This window comes from Silene latifolia, chromosome 8 (assembly GCF_048544455.1).
Source record: "Silene latifolia isolate original U9 population chromosome 8, ASM4854445v1, whole genome shotgun sequence".
Classification (NCBI taxonomy): Eukaryota; Viridiplantae; Streptophyta; class Magnoliopsida; order Caryophyllales; family Caryophyllaceae; genus Silene; species Silene latifolia.
The window spans coordinates 49743696-49762935 of NC_133533.1; positions in this window are offsets into that span (position 1 = coordinate 49743696).

A 19240-nucleotide genomic window follows, 5' to 3' on the forward strand; every position below is an offset into this window, starting at 1 on the left:
GCTCTTTGACGTCTCGTACTCGATCGTGAAGTGAAGCTCTTATGCCGCAGCCAAATGGGCCCTAAGAGAGGCAATCTCTGCGTCTCGGCTCCGCAACCCGTCCTCACGACGCCTCAACTCCTGGTCCCGACTGATGATCCCCAGCTCCTGTGCCTGGATCGTCGACCTCGCTGCATCCAACTCAGCACCGTCCCGAGCACGCTCCGCTAGATCCGAAGTACCCTGCAGAACACAATACAGGTCATTGAGATCTAAAAAGTGAAATGCAACACAAAAGCACACAAAACAACCAACAAAAAAGCATTAGTGCAATCCAAGACACCCTCGCGGCCAGGTCACCATCAAGTGCCCTCCGCCAGTAAACCATCCGTCACAAAGCCTGATGACTAACGATCGACACCTACTACCAGAAAAGTCCTTCAACAGAACAAAAATGCAAGGCATATACAAACAAGGAGGAGTATTCAAATCAGAAACTCACCTTCGGAACTGTTAACTTCCACATGGCTGGTGAGCCTCAAAACGCATCACATCCGACGCAGGTAGCGAGCTCTATCATATCCGCAACACGGCTAGCGAGCCTTTGCACGCAAAGAAGACACAACTCAAGGACATATCCCGAAGATGCCTCAGGTTTAACTCCTCCATATGGCTGGCGAACCTTCGTACGTAGTCTAACAGATTTTAAACAGCCCGCACGGACATTGGACAGACTCTAAACTGTTTTTGACGATAGTTCCTTGACTCGTATCCCCAAGTTGCCTTGGCGTCGCTCTTCCCAACGGCAGGTCGTTGGCCCGAACTCTTTTGAGCCACCTCGACATCGCTTCGGTCTCAAGGTTGTAATCTTTGATTAACCTGGGGGCTATACTTTGACTTTTACGCTGCCCAAGCCTCAGTCAAAGTGGGGGTTCTACAGATACTCAGTATCTGTCGACTCTCCAATAAAAAACCAATGATTATCGGACTATAACATGCTTAGAAGTCGTAGCGTTTAATCGAAAGTTTTGTATAACTATACGTCGGAAAACTTAAAACGATTTCAAAAACAAAACATTTCTAAAGTTATCAAAAGTAACTGAGATGTTTATTGCATGACGATGGGGTCGCAATGACACTAACTAGAGTAAAAAATGACACCAGACCAAAAACCGACTCAAAAATTCAAATCTCGACTCCAACAAGTCAAATCGAGTCAAACATAAAAACAAAACTCTTTTCAAAATTTCCATGTTAAGTATTCCCGGAATGCTTCATGGTCAAGTACAAATCATGTCATCCAAAACATAGGATAGAAAAAATCATGATTCAATTGCGTGATAGTGACAAGACACCTCAAAGACCCGCGAAATGGCTCGCGCCTCTTCGAGCAGCCCATGCGGCCACGTCACTCAAAATGCACATAACCACCCATTTCTCTATAAATATCCCTCAAATGCCACCATTTAAGATTACGCGAGTGTCCGCCCCTCATTTCTCCCTTAAAACTCTAGAGTCAACTTATCAAGTCATAAACCGACACGTGTTTTCGACTTACCGATTGAAAATACAAGCCTTACACATTGTTTGGTACCGTCATCGTGCATTAAATCACTTGATCGACCAATTCCACCATCACTAAACTTAAAACACTCTCTTTACATTTCTAAAACGGTTTTTAAATCGAGTTTTCCGACCAAACAAGTTCATACATTTTCATCGATTTATCGTCTCAAGCCTAGCGTGTAAGTATGAGGGTGTAAAAATCAGCTTTTATCATGTTTTCCATCTGTTTTATGACTATAACATGTTAAAACATACATAACATGATTCAAATATAGGTTAGATAAGCCAAAATCGGATTTTGGCCGGAGACATGGATTGCATTGCATAGAAGGAAGGCTCGCGCCTAAGCCCCCTCTCAGGCCTTAATCCAGTCGTGTTTGGTCTCATCTTCCTCTTTATTTCATTTCTTATTTGTAATCGGTTTTTGAAAGATCATAGATCCATATTAGACTCTCTAATAAAATAAATTTATCTCATAAATTGTGGTTTATGTGATCTATGTAACATGCATGCTAATATGAAAGCATAAAAAGAAAGTATAAGGAAAAACAATTTCCTTACATTGATTATATGGTAAAATGGGCACAAACTAGTTCTCCTTACTAGTTTGTTCTTGAGCTAAAATGATGTGGATGATCCTCCTTGAAAAACCTTCAACTAGAAAGTCTCCTTCAAGTTGCACCCAAGAACAACCCAAAAATACTAACAAGTATGAACTAGTAACTTGTTAATATGAACCCTTGATAATAATATTAGTAATATCACTAACTTTTCTTAGTAATATTAATAATGTATACTAGAGAATTATTGTAGAGAGATGGAAGAAGATGTTCACATGCAAAATGAGTGAAGTATGTGTAAGAGAGGTAGAGTGAAGTAGTGAACAAATATATGGAGTGTAGAAGGGGAAATGGAAGTGGCGGGTGGATTGAGCTCAAGTGGACAATTTTTTTGTCTTATAATTTTATCTTACATAACATGCAAAATCTAGTATAAGATATATGTTATGGTAGTATACAAAATAAGGTAAAATGATTATGTAAGTAATCATCCATTACACTTATTTTACACGGTCCACATGACCATATACGGGTCCATGTTGGTTTTTATATTTGTCGCACAAATCCGTGTAATTATCATTTTAAACATCGTATCATGTTTAAATGCTTCCATAATTAATTCGTCCAATTCACTCCGTAAATATACGTGCAGCACTACACATATTATTTACGTACTAATATTAATCACATTAATCAATTAGTACAATTTTAGTAAATTAACAGTTAATTAACTAAAACCCGTTTCCCAAAACTTATTATTTAATTATCGCATTATTAAATAATAACTGCCGCTCCTCGAGTTCGCAACTCGAAATCTCTCTAATAATAATCGACTAACCTCTTAGTCTATAAATCAAGGGACTAAACAAATTGTATCTCATACAATTAATTAGTTATCAATTGGGGTTCGTTCCTTTAGGTGTGACCGAAAGGGGTCAGTTGATCACCGCCGTCTCACCACAATAACGTCAAACTCTAGTCAGCCAACCGTTATCGATTTACGTTAATCAACTGACGAGAATCAAATAATTAAATATCTGATGATATTCTATTAATGAGATTTATTATGTTAATGCACTATTGTGGAGGACACTAACTCCAACAATCTCCCACTTGTCCGACACAAGGTGTGCGCTACCAATTCTTTTGTCCGTTTTAATCTCCCACTCAATGCAAGGTGTCTTTCAGGTCGCACTTGCACATGAACACATCGCGAGTGGTTTTCTCGATCGGGAGTGTGACTACCTGACCGGAAAAATCTCTCACAGATTACTTCCGAGCGTGGCCACGCATTTGTAGTCATTAACTCCTCGAGTGGCCTTGAGATATAGTTACCCAACGTGGGTGGACAATTCCTGTATGCCCTATCTATCCTATTGCACAATACAGCTCACCATAACCTAGTAAATGCCCTTTTGGTCTCCTTTCACGGCACGATCTAGGACAAAAACCAAAGTCATTCGGAAACTGCACCCGCTCAGATAATAGTCTCCAGTCAAAAGAATTGACTCATTAGAACATCTTAGAGATACCCGCCACGACCAGGCATCTATAATAGAACTTAGGGACTCTCTAAATGGTCACTGTCTGGCAAAGTGTCACACACTCTGCCTATGTAATCGACCAGTCATCACATATGACCTTATGGTGTTGAACATGAAAGTAAAGTAGATCTATATACTTGACATGTACATATCTGTAATTTTTAATTTGTCATAAAATTAATTAAATGATCTTATGCATGCAAATAAATGAACAATATAAAGAAAGAATCTTCATCTTACATTGGAATATTGGTTAATATGGGCACAAGAGAGATCTCCTTTCTCTCTTGTTCTTGTGCTTTCCTTAGTGGAAGAACTAAGATCCAAGTATAGGATCACTCCCAAGGATTTATACCCAAGGCTCACTCTTAATTAAAATTAATATTATAAATACTAGTACAATATTAATCTTGTAGAAAATTGACCCAAAATAATTTGGTTTTTAAATCCCAAAACCGGTTAGGAGAAGAGAAGAGGAAGGTGAAATATTTTTATCTCTCTAAAAATATTTTGGTGAATGAATAATAAATATTGCAACAAAAAAATGTTATGTATTGATAATGAATAATATAAGGCAAAAACCATTTGTTTTTCCTTGAGGAAAAACCGGACAAGAGGAGGGGAGGGGAGCCAATTCATGCTCTTATTTATCTTCACAATGAACAATAGGTATGCATGGCGAGATTAGTAGGTAATCATCATGCCCTCCACTAATATAATCAACATAATATTAGCTTAATCTTCCTCTAATTTTCGGCACATATAGATAATATGGATTCCATATTATTTTTGTTAATTTGTCAATATGTCACATGTCACATGATATTGCTATGTATTTTTAACATATTAAAAATCAACGTATTAATAAAAATACGTCATATACAAAATAGACTTAGTAATTCGTAATTACTTGTACCAAAATATTTTTACCAATTATAAATCACAACAATTTGTATTTATAATAATTCATTCAATTTCAATTGTTTCCTTAAACAATAATTTCATCTGAGTAAAGATACAATTCAATTACTCAGACCGTATCTTATTTTAATCAAATTTCAATGAGACACGTAAATTTTACTTCCAAAATCCTCCGTCAATTTCAAATTATTTAATCAACTCGTAACGTTATACGATTAATTAAATGATCAATTAAGAGTGTTGCCCTATAGGTATGACCTAGGGGATCAACTGATCACCACCGTCGTACGACAGTAATGTCAAACTCTAGTCAGCCAATCATTACCGATATATGTTGATCAGTTGACAGTAAATACTACTTCCCAATTGTATTCTTTATAATGAGACTTAAACATGTGATCATCATGATCAACAGTCATGATCGCATTATTGTCGGAGGACACATATTCCAACAATCTCCCACTTGTCCTCGACAAGTGTGCGTCACCAATTCTCTTGTCCTATTACTATCTCCCACTCAATGCAAGGTGTCTTTCAGGTCGCACTTGCAAGTGATCATATCGAGAGTGGTTTCCTCGATCCGAGAATAACGATTGACCGGATTTATCCACCATGGATACATTCCGAGCGTGGCCACGCATTTCCGTTCATTACTCCTCGAGTGGCCCTGAGATATTGTTATAACCCTGACTAGGGGTGGACAATTCCTATCGCACTCATTCCCTTCAACTAGCCACAGCCATCATAACCCAAAATATGCCCATTTGACCCCATTTACGAAGGTCGTAGTAACACAAATCAAAGTTAATCTGAAACTGTGCCATCTTAGGCGAATAGTCTTTAGTCAAAAGAATCGACTCATTTGAATACGATAGCAGCTCTCGCCACGACCAGGCTATATAAATTTGCCAGAACTCTATAAGCGGTCATTAGGCCCGACAAAATGTTCCTAACAGTCTGCCTATGTGATCGACTAGTCATCTCACATGACTCTATGGCACTTGAACTTGCCATCAATCGCATCACACTCTAGTCACTTCGAGACGTCACCTCATGTAAGTAACTATGGGCAAATACAATGTTAATCCACGTTCACTTTAACGGGGTTCAATTGTCTCCACAACCCGTTTAGATATAACGATGTATAAGGTGAGTTAATAATAACTCAAACGACAAATGTCGACATCACACTCGGGTAGTCAATACCATATTACAACCTTGTGATTCATATCGTAAGTGTAAACACTTATTGATCGCAATAGAAGTTTAACATGCCATGTGTCCATGTGTTCAAACTTCTTAATCGTATTATCCTTTATAGTCATGTTATCACTCATAGCATGAACCTTACCAAGTACACATCAAGGTTCCCGACCTTGGTTTCGGTTCTTTATCTTGAAAGAACTTCCTTATCGATTATCACATAACGAACGAATTTGTGGTGAATGATATAACTTGTACTGATCAAGTACTCCATCCACACACAATGCACAAGGTCCATGTTTTGTAGAGTCTTGCAACCATTTGTCAAGATGATTAGCCTAGCACTTCTTACAAGTCCTAGCATAGTTTATGAAAGATTAGTTTTTGAGTAACTTCTTATTCAACTAAGTATCTTTCCAAACTTCTTATTTCTCCTTTTGACTTGAAAAGTTTAGGATTTTCATAATCTTTACGTGTGTTCGGATTTTCTATAATATGTGCAACCTCTTAACACATAATAGAGTATTCTGTCAAACACTGAAATCGCTCATCGGATTCTCCTCGAGAATTCATGACGTTTCTTGTATGGCTTGCCAATGAATCATCATGCTCTCATGCAAATGATTCACTATTGGACATGTGCATGATTATTCTAATGGCGGAAACATTAGTTACTAATAATCATGAGATCAACCGTTCATAGGTTCAATGAACGACCATGACTGCTAATGGCAATTCCATTTTCTTCTACATGAGTAACCTATGTGTATGTTGATATGATGTGTATCTCTTAATACTAATCCAATATTTCTTGACGTAATTGGATTCATCATAGACCAAATTCATCCAGAATTGAAAACTCAAATACTTCCTTGTGAAAGAAGATATTAGCTCGTCATTCCTAATGAGTAATGAGTTGTAAACATTCAAAGGATGATAGCTCCCACTAAATTCCATGTCTTCACATGATAATTTCTAAAGCTCCCACTTAATTCCACATGTTTCGAAATTGATTACTCAATTGAAAACATTTCAAAATTTGGAATGTATGTTGCTTTGCAAAGTTATTAAGATGACACCATATATGTTCTCATCATATCCTTTCAAAATTCCTATTTCGAAGAGGTCTCATCTTAATCTTATGGAAAGAGATTTTAAATCTCTAACACATTCATGTCATAATGATGTGTGGCAATGTCATTTATTAAATACAAGTAATATCTAATACACATCCTTCAAAATATCCCTTTTAGAAGGAGGTTTAACCAATTCATTTTCATAATGAGGTTAAGTAATGACATCTGCGTGGTTTAAAACTTTAGCTATTGAAGATATCGGTATATCAATCCTTGCAACCTCTAGGCATAAATATCGCTTATTACGAGGATGTTACATTGATTCATTTAGGCTATTAAGTAAATCTCAAGGTTGAAACTATTGGTCAAAATGTTTCATAAACTAGTCAAAACTCTTGTTAAGACTTTACATTAGTCATTTTGTTCCAAAACTTTCTTTTGGTCTCCTCGTGTAGTTATCTTGAGAACACAAAACTTTCTTTTGGTCTCCTCGTGTAGTTATCTTGAGAGCATACTCTTATGATTACTTCACTTGGTCTCTTTAGTCATATAGAACTTACTTGAGACCATAGATCTCATCTATTAGGTATACTATATAAATAGATATACCTTCATTCAAATCATTCTCTCTTGCGTAGATCTCATTTACACAATCTCATCTTGGTGTGAGTTGTGTCCTCATTTTTCTCCCACTCTATCTTTAGAATAAATACACTAGAGATTCAAAGATAGCATATGAGACACAAATAATGATGTTGAAGTTATAAGGAGAACTATCTCATAGATTTGACTAAATAGTTTTAGATTTCGTATGTGTACTTGGGGATTGACATACCTTTAAGAGAGTTCGTAGACTCAAGGTCACTTTTATGAATGATCATACACAAGCTTTAAGCATGTGGACATATAATGAATCCCATCATTATATTTGTCTATTAGATCACTTTAAGTTATATGTTTCTAAGAACAAGCATTTAAACATGAATTTTAGAACAAAAGGATAAAATGATAAAACGGGTGACTTGGGTTGCAAACCAAGTCACCATTATCCAAAATACAAAAAATTATCCAAAATACCTTTCCATGTCGAACACGGAAACTTAAGGTTCTATAAATCCAAAACATAATTTAAAATAAGACAATAAAAAGCGAAGCTCCATAAAAGCTATTCCTAGCTCCTTGATGGTTTCTTAAGCTTGCTTTTCTTTTTCCTTTGTCTTTGCTTGGTGGAGGCCCTATTTACAATAAAAAGGGAGATACATTATCACAACTTTGTATCACAATACCATAGTTGAATTAGAAACATAAAAGAAAGGATAGTCATTTACCTACGGAGTAATCTTTCCAAATTAATATCACCAAGGTATTTGGAACAATTTCTTTTCCAATGTCCCATACCATTACAATAATGGCATTTATCAAGAGGACCCTTCTTGATTTTTGAAGTGCTAGCTTCATAAGTCCTAGCTTTGGTGAAAGTGGGAGCTTGCTTCTTACCCTTCCTCCCATTCTTCTTGAACTTCCCCTTACTCTTAGTGCTTATGTTAAGCACATCCTTGGGTGGGGTCACATTTAACCCCATGTCCCTTTCGGCTTGCACAAGTAACTTGTGCAATTCTTTAAGAGACACATCCTTGTCTTGCATGTTAAAATTCACCCGGAATTGAACATACGCTTTGACTTTGGACAAGGAGTGTAGAATCCTATCTACAACAAGTTCTTTGGGGATTTCAACCTTTTGAATCTTCAAGGTCTCGACAAGCTCCATAAGTTTGAGCACATGAGAGCTAACCTTTTGGCCCTCTTTGAAGTCGAGATCAAAGAATGCCGCGGCCGCCTCATATTGGACGATCCGCGGAGTTTGCGAAAACATTGTCAAAAGCTTGGAGTAAATCTCATTAGCGTTGCCCATTTTAAAGGCTCTCCTTTGGAGATCCGCCTCCATCGCAAATATCAAGACATTTTTCATTGCGGCGGACTCCTTTTGGTAAGCCTCATATGCTTCCCTAGTGGCGGCGGTCGACCTAGTAGTAGGTTCGGGAGGAGAGGCCTCGGTAAGGTAACGAAGCTTGTCGTCACCTTGGGCGGTTAATTTGAGTTGGGCATCCCAATCGGAGAAATTTGACCCATTCTTTTCAAGTTTACATCGATCCATGAAGGATCGGAGCCATGAGGAATTAGCGAGAGGCGTGACGTTAGGGGTTGGTGTTGCCATTTGTTATGAGAAAAAGAAGTGGTCTACAAAACAAAATAGAAGGAGTAAAACAAATGTCGTTTTAATAATAATACTCGTAAAAATTTATAATTTAAACAAGTTTTATGTATTTTTCTAGTGACCTCTACCCAACTAGACAAATGATTCCAAGACCCAAATTCATATCAATTTAGGGCACGGTGTGCCGAAATACCCTTTATTAACATAACTCGGTGGATTAACCTTTTAATTGATTCTACTTTTAGAACTCTTGGTCGATGATATTTACAGTAATATTCATCTCTAGCCCGAAACACATCCGGAAATCGTCGTGAATACTTTCGTTGAGTACAACCAAAATTTCGAATAAATGTGTCCATAATCCAAACCCATATCAACTTAGGGCACGGTGTGCCGAAATACCCCCTTATCAACATGAATTCGGTGGATAGACATTCATCACCCACTTCCCCTACGTAACAAGGTTTGTACCCCGGTATGGCCGAGTGCACTCCCTCACGAAATAGGTTTTCATGGTTTCTACTATTTGGTAAGGCTATGTCTCAATTGATTGTTTTAGCGAGAGGTCATGTCAATATATTATCTATCACGTTTTAAGTGAACTAAAGCGGTGAACTACGATAATTTTAATTGACACGGTCGATAAACTCGATAAAAAGACAATGTATGTTTTAGTTATGGCGATTTAGCTATGCATGTGACATATAAATAAAATGCAAAACTTAAAAAAAATCCTAGTATGGCCTTCCTAAAAATAGAAAACTATTTAACTATTACATATTCGGAAACCAACTTCATTGAACCCTTGAACTTCGGTTGTGGCACGCATATCGAGGTAACACCGTCTTTATGTATCGCCATCTTGAAGAAATCCGTCTTTGGGAACTCCGGAATGAATAAAATTACATAACGAATTACTTAATTTCCTATTATACATTTGTAACTATAATGAAATAAATCTATTAAATTACAAAACGGTGATACGAGATCACAATAAAATTACAACCGAATCGATATTCCCATACATATCGGGAAATACCAATTAAAAACTAAGGCCATACTAAGTAAAATTACATAATTCAAAAATTACATAAATTAAAATTATGACAATCATAAAGAAAATGCAGCATTATAATATGTATGAACATGCCCAATTTTATGCTAAATCGCCTTTAAGTAGCCAATATCGTATATTACTCGGTTTTTACGGATTTGCATGATTTCAACATTTTATAATCACAAAAATTACATAAATTCATATTTATGCATAAGTTAATTACCCTAACCTCTTAGGACTCAAAATTTAGTCTTCACTAATTATTTGACCATTATTAACTCATATTTCTAAAAATTGTTCATTAATGGACTTAAAAATTATAAAAATAAGCTATAAACTTCAAATAAATCACAAAATTTCAAATAAATTCAAAATTTGAAATTTAAACTCATGAACATTCTGAAAAAATTACCATGACACTCATAATGTTCAAAACTTAGGTTAAAAATTTCGAAATTTATCCGGAAAAACAATATAATAAAATGCAACATATAATATTTTTCCTTAGTCATAGAGTATGTTTTACTAATATTTCACTAATAAAGTCACTATTCATGCTATTTTTTATTCAAAAATCCATAAATCATGCCAAAAGACTTCACTATAGCCTATTATATTACACACATCTTGTAAAATTGCATGTGACAACATACTAAATTTCTATGACCAGATTCGAAATTTATCTTACATTAACCTATTTTTCACCTAAATCCGAATTTAATAATGAAAAATCTATTTTTCGAGCATAAGAAGTCCAACAATTATGAAAATTTACAGGTTATCTCAAAATAATATATGTGACAACATATCCAAAAATCACTGGAAAATTCGAAGTTTAGCTAATTTTAGTCCGAAAATGACATTTTTCCTCATAAAATCATATTTTAATGCCATTATTATATAATATGAACAATAAAAATCCGTAAATTAACCAAAATATCCTAAAAACATTTTAGGACCAGATATTTTAACATGCATAAATTAATTTCGTGATATATCATAATAACACAAATTATACAAGTTTTATATGTTAATCTTTATAACTCGGAAAAACTTTTAACCGATTTGCATGCAAACAACCATGGCTCTTGATACCGATTAAAAGTAAAGTAGATCTATATACTTGACATGTACATATATGTAATTTTTAATTTGTCATAAAATTAATTAAATGATCTTATGCATGCAAACAAATGAACAATATAAAGAAAGAATCTTCATCTTACATTGGAATATTGGTTAATATGGGCACAAGAGAGATCTTCTTTCTCTCTTGTTCTTGTGCTTTCCTTAGTGAAAGAACTAAGATCCAAGTATAGGATCACTCCCAAGAATTTATACCCAAGGCTCACTCTTAATTAAAATTAATATTATAAATACTAGTACAATATTAATCTTGTAGAAAATTGACCCAAAATAATTTGGTTTTTAACTCCCAAAACCGGTTAGGAGAAGAGAAGAGGAAGGTGAAATATTTTTATCTCTCTAAAAATATTTTGGTGAATGAATAATAAATATTGCAACAACAAAATGTTATGTATTGATAATGAATAATATAAGGCAAAAACCATTTGTTTTTCCTTGAGGAAAAACCGGACAAGAGGAGGGGAGGGGAGCCAATGCATGCTCTTATTTGTCTTCACAATGAACAATAGGTATGCATGGCTAGATTAGTAGGTAATCATCATGCCCTCCACTAATATAATGAACATAATATTAGCTTAATCTTCCTCTAATTTTCGGCACATATAGATAATATGGATTCCATATTATTTTTGTCAATTTGTCAATATGTCACATGTCACATAATATTGCTATGTATTTTTAACATATTAAAAATCAACGTATTAATAAAAATACGTCATATACAAAATCGACTTAGTAATTCGTAATTACTTGTACCAAAATATTTCAATTGTTTCCTTAAACAAAAATTTCATCTGAGTAAAGATACAATTCAATTACTCAGACCGTATCTTATTTTAATCAATTTTCAATGAGACACGTAAATTTTACTTGCAAAATCCTCGGTCAATTTCAAATTATTTAATCAACTCGTAACGTTATACGATTAATTAAATGATCAATTAAGAGTGTTGCCCTATAGGTATGACCTAGGGGATCAACTGATCACCACCGTCGTACGACAGTAATGTCAAACTCTAGTCAGCCAATCATTACCGATATATGTTGATCAGTTGACAGTAAATATTACTTCCCAATTGTATTCTTTATAATGAGACTTAAACATGTGATCATCATGATCAACAATCGTGATCGCATTATTGTCGGAGGACACATATTCGAACAGAACAACCATCAATCGACTTACAATCTAGTCACTCCGAGACGTCACCTCATTAAGTGACTAGGGACAAAATACAATGTTCATCTTATTCACTTGAATAGTGTTCAACATTGTCTCCACAACTTATTCAGATAAACAAGGTATTAAAATTTAGTCACACTAAATAAAGATTCATAAAAGGATGAATACGAAAACAATGAATATGATTATCATATATATAATAAAAGATACACTATCCAATTATTACATATCCATAATCTAAAGAAAATATGGTACTCGTCTCAATCCCATAGAGACGACATGACCATCATGCTTAGCCTTTGATAAAGGCTTGGTTAAAGGATCAGCAATGTTGTCATCTGTCCCAACCTTACAAATGTCAATTTCCTTTCTATCCACATAATCTCTAATTACACGGTATTTCCTTTCAATGTGTCTAGATTTGTTACTAGACTTAGGCTCTTTGGCTTGAAAAATAGCTCCACTGTTATCACAATATATAGTGATAGGATCTTTGGCGGAATGGACTACTCCTAGCCCCTCCATGAATTGCCTAATCCAAACAAATTTCCTGGCGACCTCGGGACGCTGCAAGGTACTCAGCCTCTGTTGTAGAATCCGCAGTAACACTTTTCTTGAAGCTCTTCCAGCAAACAGCTCCTCCATTTAGCATAAACACGTAGCCGGATTGGGATTTCATGTCATCCCGATCGGTTTGGAAACGTGCGTCCGTGTAACCTCTTACACACAACTCAGTTTCTCCTCCAAACACTAAGAACGAATCCTTAGTTCTTCTCAAGTACTTAAGGATGTTCTTTACGGCCATCCAGTGACTCTCACCAGGCTTGGCTTGATACCGACTTGTCATGCTCAAGGCATACGCAACGTCGGGACGAGTGAAAATCATAGCATACATGATAGACCCAACAACGGAAGCATAAGGGACGGTCTTCATGTGTTCAATTTTCTTAGGGGTAGAGGGAGACTGTGACTTGCTCAAAGTAATCTCTTGGCCCATAGGTAGAAATCCTCTCTTGGAGTCTTTCATATTGAACCGGTCAAGAACTTTGTCAATATAAGCTTCTTGACTCAATGCTAGTATCCTCTTGGACCTATCCCTATAGATCCGGATACCTAAGATTCATTGTGCCACTCCCAAGTCCTTCATTCAGAAGTGTTTCCCTAGCCACTCCTTAACGGAAGTGAGCGATGGAATGTCATTCCCAATGAGCAATATTTCATCCACATATAGGACAAGGAATACAACCTTACTCCCACTAAACTTCATGTATAAACACGGTTCTTCCACTCTTCTAGTGAAACCGTATTGTTTAATGACATGATCAAAGCGATGATTTCAACTCCTAGATTCTTGCTTAAGACCATAAATGGACTTCTTGAGCTTACACAACTTCTTAGGGTTAGATGTATCCACAAAACCTTCGGGTTGTGTCATGTACACCTCTTCTTCTAGAATCCCATTCAAGAAGGCGGTTTTGACATCCATTTGCCAAATCTCATAATCATGAAATGCGGAAACCGCTAAGATTAAACTAATGGACCTAAGCATAGCGACTGGAGCGAAGGTTTCGTCATAGTGTAAACCATGAACTTGGGTGAAACCTTTTGCCACCAATCTAGCTTTGTAAACATCCACATGTTTATCCACGCCGAGTTTAATTTTGTATATCCATTTACACTGAAGAGGTCGCACTCCCTCAGTTAAATCCACCAAGTCCCATACTTGGTTCTCGTACATGGAATCCATTTCGGACCGCATGGCTTCTAGCCAAAGCGAGGAGTCGGGACTAGACATGGCCGATTTGTAGGTAGTGGGTTCATTACTTTCAAGAAGTAACAAAACACCATCCTCTTCGATGTTACCAAGGTAGCGATCAGGTGGATTAGAAATCCTACTTGACTTTCTAGGAATAATTACCGTTTCAGAGGAAGAGGGAATGCTATCCTCCACGTTCTCCTCTACCTCATTCTCGGTTTGTGGCTCTCGAACTTCTTCAAGTTCAAATTTTCTCCCACTCTGTCTCCTAGAAATAAATTCCTTTTTTTAGGAAGACAACATCACGAGCCACAAACACTTTGTTCTCGTGTTTATTGTAGAAGTAATAGCCACGTGTTTCCCGTGGATATCCTACAAAAATACATTTGTCAGACCTGGGTGCAAGCTTATTGTCAGACTTGATCTTAACGTACGCTTCGCAACCCCAAATACGCATGAATGACAAATGAGGGACTCTCGCTGTCCATATCTCATATGGAGTCTTATCGGCCGCTTTAGTCGGGCTTCAATTTAGTGAAAATACTGCAGACAAGAGTGCAAAACCCCAAAATGAACTAGGAAGCTCAGTTAGACTCATCATTGACCGAACCATATGAAGTAAAGTTCGGTTTCTCCTTTCGTCCACACCATTTAGTTGCGGTGTGCCAGGAGGAGTCCATTGTGATACTATACCACAATCTTTTAGGTGTGAATCAAGTTCTATATTTAGATACTCACCACCACGGTCGGACCGTAGAGTCTTTATCTTTTTATCCAATTGGTTCTCTACTTCTTTTTGAAACTCTTTGAACTAGTCAAAGGCTTCACTCTTGTTCTTCATTAAGTAGACATTCCCATATCTACTTAAGTCATCAGTAAAAGTAATGAAGTAGTGAAAACCTCCTCTAGCGGTGATGGTTAATGGTCCACACACATCCGTGTGTATGAGAGCCAAAACCTCACTAGCTCGTGTCCCTTTTCCCGCAAAAGGTGCACGAGTCATCTTGCCTAAAAGGCAAGACTCGCATGTACCATAAGATTTGAAACCAAATGGTTTGAGCACTTTTAATGAAGCAAGTCTCTTAATGCGTCTTTCGTTTATGTGGCCTAAACGACAATGCCAAAGGTAGGATTCGTTTGGATCACCCTTTTTGAGCTTTTTAGTTTCCATATGACAAAATCGCCATTCACATGCATTTTATTTTCGCGGTTGTCAATTTACGTCATTTACATTCACCGAATTAATTCACTTATAAATAATTTATGACTAAATTGACAAGATCTCTCACATGACTAAAATTGAGATTAGCCTTACCAATTAGTAACACCTATGAATCTCTTGTTCATTAGAGCCACGCTCGCCCAAGCGGGGTGTTCTCTTTTTACCTTGGGTAAGTAGGGTGGTAAGCGGTTATCACACGCAAAAATTGGTTGGACTCAACGGGATGTAAGACGGTCTTGTGTTCCGAGGCTAGTAGATGAATTTGAGGAAATTCGTCGACCAAGAGTTTTAGAGGTAGAATTAGTCAACGTGACTTGCCGAATTTACGCAATTATGGGATGTTTCGCCCAAGCGATGCTCATTTTTGTTTAATATTTGGGTCTTGGAATCATTTATATAATTTAGTGGGAGGTCATTATATAAATGCTAAAACTTGCTAAACATGTTTTTACATGTAATTTTTAAAACAATGAATGTTAATTTTTCCTTTTTGTTGTAGCATTTTAATTCGCAATGGCAACTTCATCAACTCCATCGACTAGTTCACTAGGCAAAGATTCATGGCTAAGGTCCGTAATGGACAAATGTATTTTAAAAGATGACGGTAGTAACTTTCTTGAATGGGAATCCAACATCAAAAGTGCCGCATTGTCCGACAATGTGCTCACTTACTTGACCGATGCTCCTCCAATCGAGCCCGGTGCAAGAGCTTCATCGGCGGTGCGGACCGCCTATGATGACTATGTGAGGATGTTGAATGATATCAAGAATGTGTTGATATGGTCAATATCGCAAAGCTCAAGCTATCATGCATTTCTTTAAATTCTTACGAGATATTCACTCGTATGATCACTATATTTTCACAAACACCTAAAGTCCGTCAATACGATGCGGCGGCACGCTTCTTTGAAGCTAAGTTTGAGAGGGGCCAAAAGGTTGGTCCCCATGTACTAAAAATGGTTGAACATGTTGACATCCTAGAGCGTCTAGGGTGTAAGATTCCTAAGACTCTTGTGGTGGATCGTATCCTTCACTCACTCCCCACCAAGTTTGCCCACTTTAGGGTAAACTACAACATGAATGACATGGATAAGAGTTACCATGAAATTCATGCACTCCTCACCTAAGCGGAGAGGGATATGGAGGCTAGTGGGAGTGAAAAGGGAGATGTTTTAACCATGAGGTTAAAGAACATGTCTCTTGGAGTTAAGAAAGGAAAAGGGAAAGAAAAGTCCCAATTCAAGAAATCGTCAAAGAAACATGACAAGGGAAAGGGGAAGGCCGTTGAGAATGGAAATCCCAAGGCAAAAAGTGTCAAGCTCTCCGAGGCCGAATGTTTCCATTGAAATGGAAAGGGGCATTATAGGAGGAGTTGTCCCAAATACTTGGAGGATCTCAAGGAAGGGCGTGTGACGCCTATTGGTATGATTTCCTCTCTCTATGTCATAGACGTTAATTATGCTTGTACTTCCACTTGGGTACTTGATACCGGATGTGGCTCTCACCTTTGTAACCATTTGCAGGGTATAAGGGACATGCAAGCACTAGCAAAAGGCTCATTAATGGAATATCATCAGATATTTATTTATTTGATCCTCGTCAGTTAATTAACGTAAATCGATAACGGTTGGCTGACTAGAGTTTGATGTTATCGTCGTGAGATGGCGGTGATCAACTGACCCCTTTCGGTCACACCTAAAGGAACGAACCCCAATAGACAACTAATTAATTGTATGAGATACAATTTATTTAGTCCCTTGATTTTTAGACTAAGAGGTTAGTCGATTATTTTTAGAGAGATTTCGAGTTGCGAACTCGAGGAGCGACAGTTATTATTTAATTATGCGATAATTGAATAATAAGTTTTGGGAGACGGGTTTTAGTTAATTAACTATTAATTTACTAAAATGTACTAATTGATTAATGTGATTAATATTAGTACGTAAATAATATGTGTAGCGGTACACGTATATTTACGGAGTGATTTGGACGAAATTAATTGGAAGTATTTAAACATGATACGATGTTTAAATAATATTTACACGTATTTGTGCGACAAATATAAGAGACAATATTGACCCGTAAATGAGTAATTGGACCGTGTAAAATAGAGTGTAGTGAATGATCATTACACTTTGCTTATTTTTCTTCCATAATTGTCATATGATCATTATGTGTCATAATGCATTGGACAATTAAAAAAAAAAAAGAGAAACAACTCCCTCACTCCACCTCCACTCACCCGCCACTTTTCCCCCTATATACTCCATCATTTGTTCACATTTTCACTCTACCTCACTTCTTTACTCTACCATTTGAATGTGAACAATAATTCATCTACCTTCTCTCTAAAATAATAACCATCAATATTTACTAAGTTGTTAGTAAACAAAAATAATAACTAAGATTGTTAGTATTATTTACATATTATCAAGGGTTTATTTTACAAGTATCTAGTTAGTATTTATAAGATAATTTGTGGGTGTAGTTCTTGGGTGCAACTTGAAGGAGACTTTCTTTTTGAAGGTTTTTCAAGGAGGATCATCCATATCATTTTAGCTCAAGAACAAACTAGTAAGGAGAACTAGTTTGTGCCCATTTTACCATATAATCAATGTAAGTAAATTGTTTTTCCTTATACTTTCATTTTTATGCTTTCATATTAGCATGCATGTTACATAGATCACCTAAATGACATTTTATGTGATAAATTAATTTTATTATAGAGTCTCGCATAAAGGAGTCGAAGCAACTGCTTTATCGGAATCTGGCTATTCAATTATTCAATTCCCAGTCTTTTATCACCAATTCTAGCAAATTTAGTCAGTTTTTTCAGGGGTTCTTTGATTTTTTCTTCCTTTTTTCCCATTTCTGAAGGGATTGCTAATATGAAAGCATAAAAATAAAGTATAAGGAAAAACAATTTCCTTACATTGATTATATGGTAAAATGGGCACAAACTAGTTCTCCTTACTAGTTTGTTCTTGAGCTAAAATGATGTGGATGATCCTCCTTGAAAAACCTTCAACTAGAAAGTCTCCTTCAAGTTGCACCCAAGAACAACCCAAAAATACTAACAAGTATGAACTAGTAACTTGTTAATATGAACCCTTGATAATAATATTAGTAATATCACTAACTTTTCTTAGTAATATTAATAATGTATACTAGAGAATTATTGTAGAGAGATGGAAGAAGATGTTCACATGCAAAATGAGTGAAGTATGTGTAAGAGAGGTAGAGTGAAGTAGTGAACAAATATATGGAGTGTAGAAGGGGAAATGGAAGTGGCGGGTGGAATGAGCTCAAGTGGACAATTTTTTTGTCTTATAATTTTACCTTACATAACATGCAAAATCTAGTATAAGATATATGTTATGGTAGTATACAAAATAAGGTAAAATGATTATGTAAGTAATCATCCATTACACTTATTTTACACGGTCCACATGACCATATACGGGTCCATGTTGGTTTTTATATTTGTCGCACAAATCCGTGTAATTATCATTTTAAACATCGTATCATGTTTAAATGCTTCCATAATTAATTCATCCAATTCACTCCGTAAATATACGTGTAGCACTACACATATTATTTACGTACTAATATTAATCACATTAATCAATTAGTACAATTTTAGTAAATTAACAGTTAATTAACTAAAACCCGTTTCCCAAAACTTATTATTTAATTATCGTATAATTAAATAATAACTGCCGCTCCTCGAGTTCGCAACTCGAAATCTCTCTAATAATAATCGACTAACCTCTTAGTCTATAAATCAAGGGACTAAACAAATTGTATCTCAT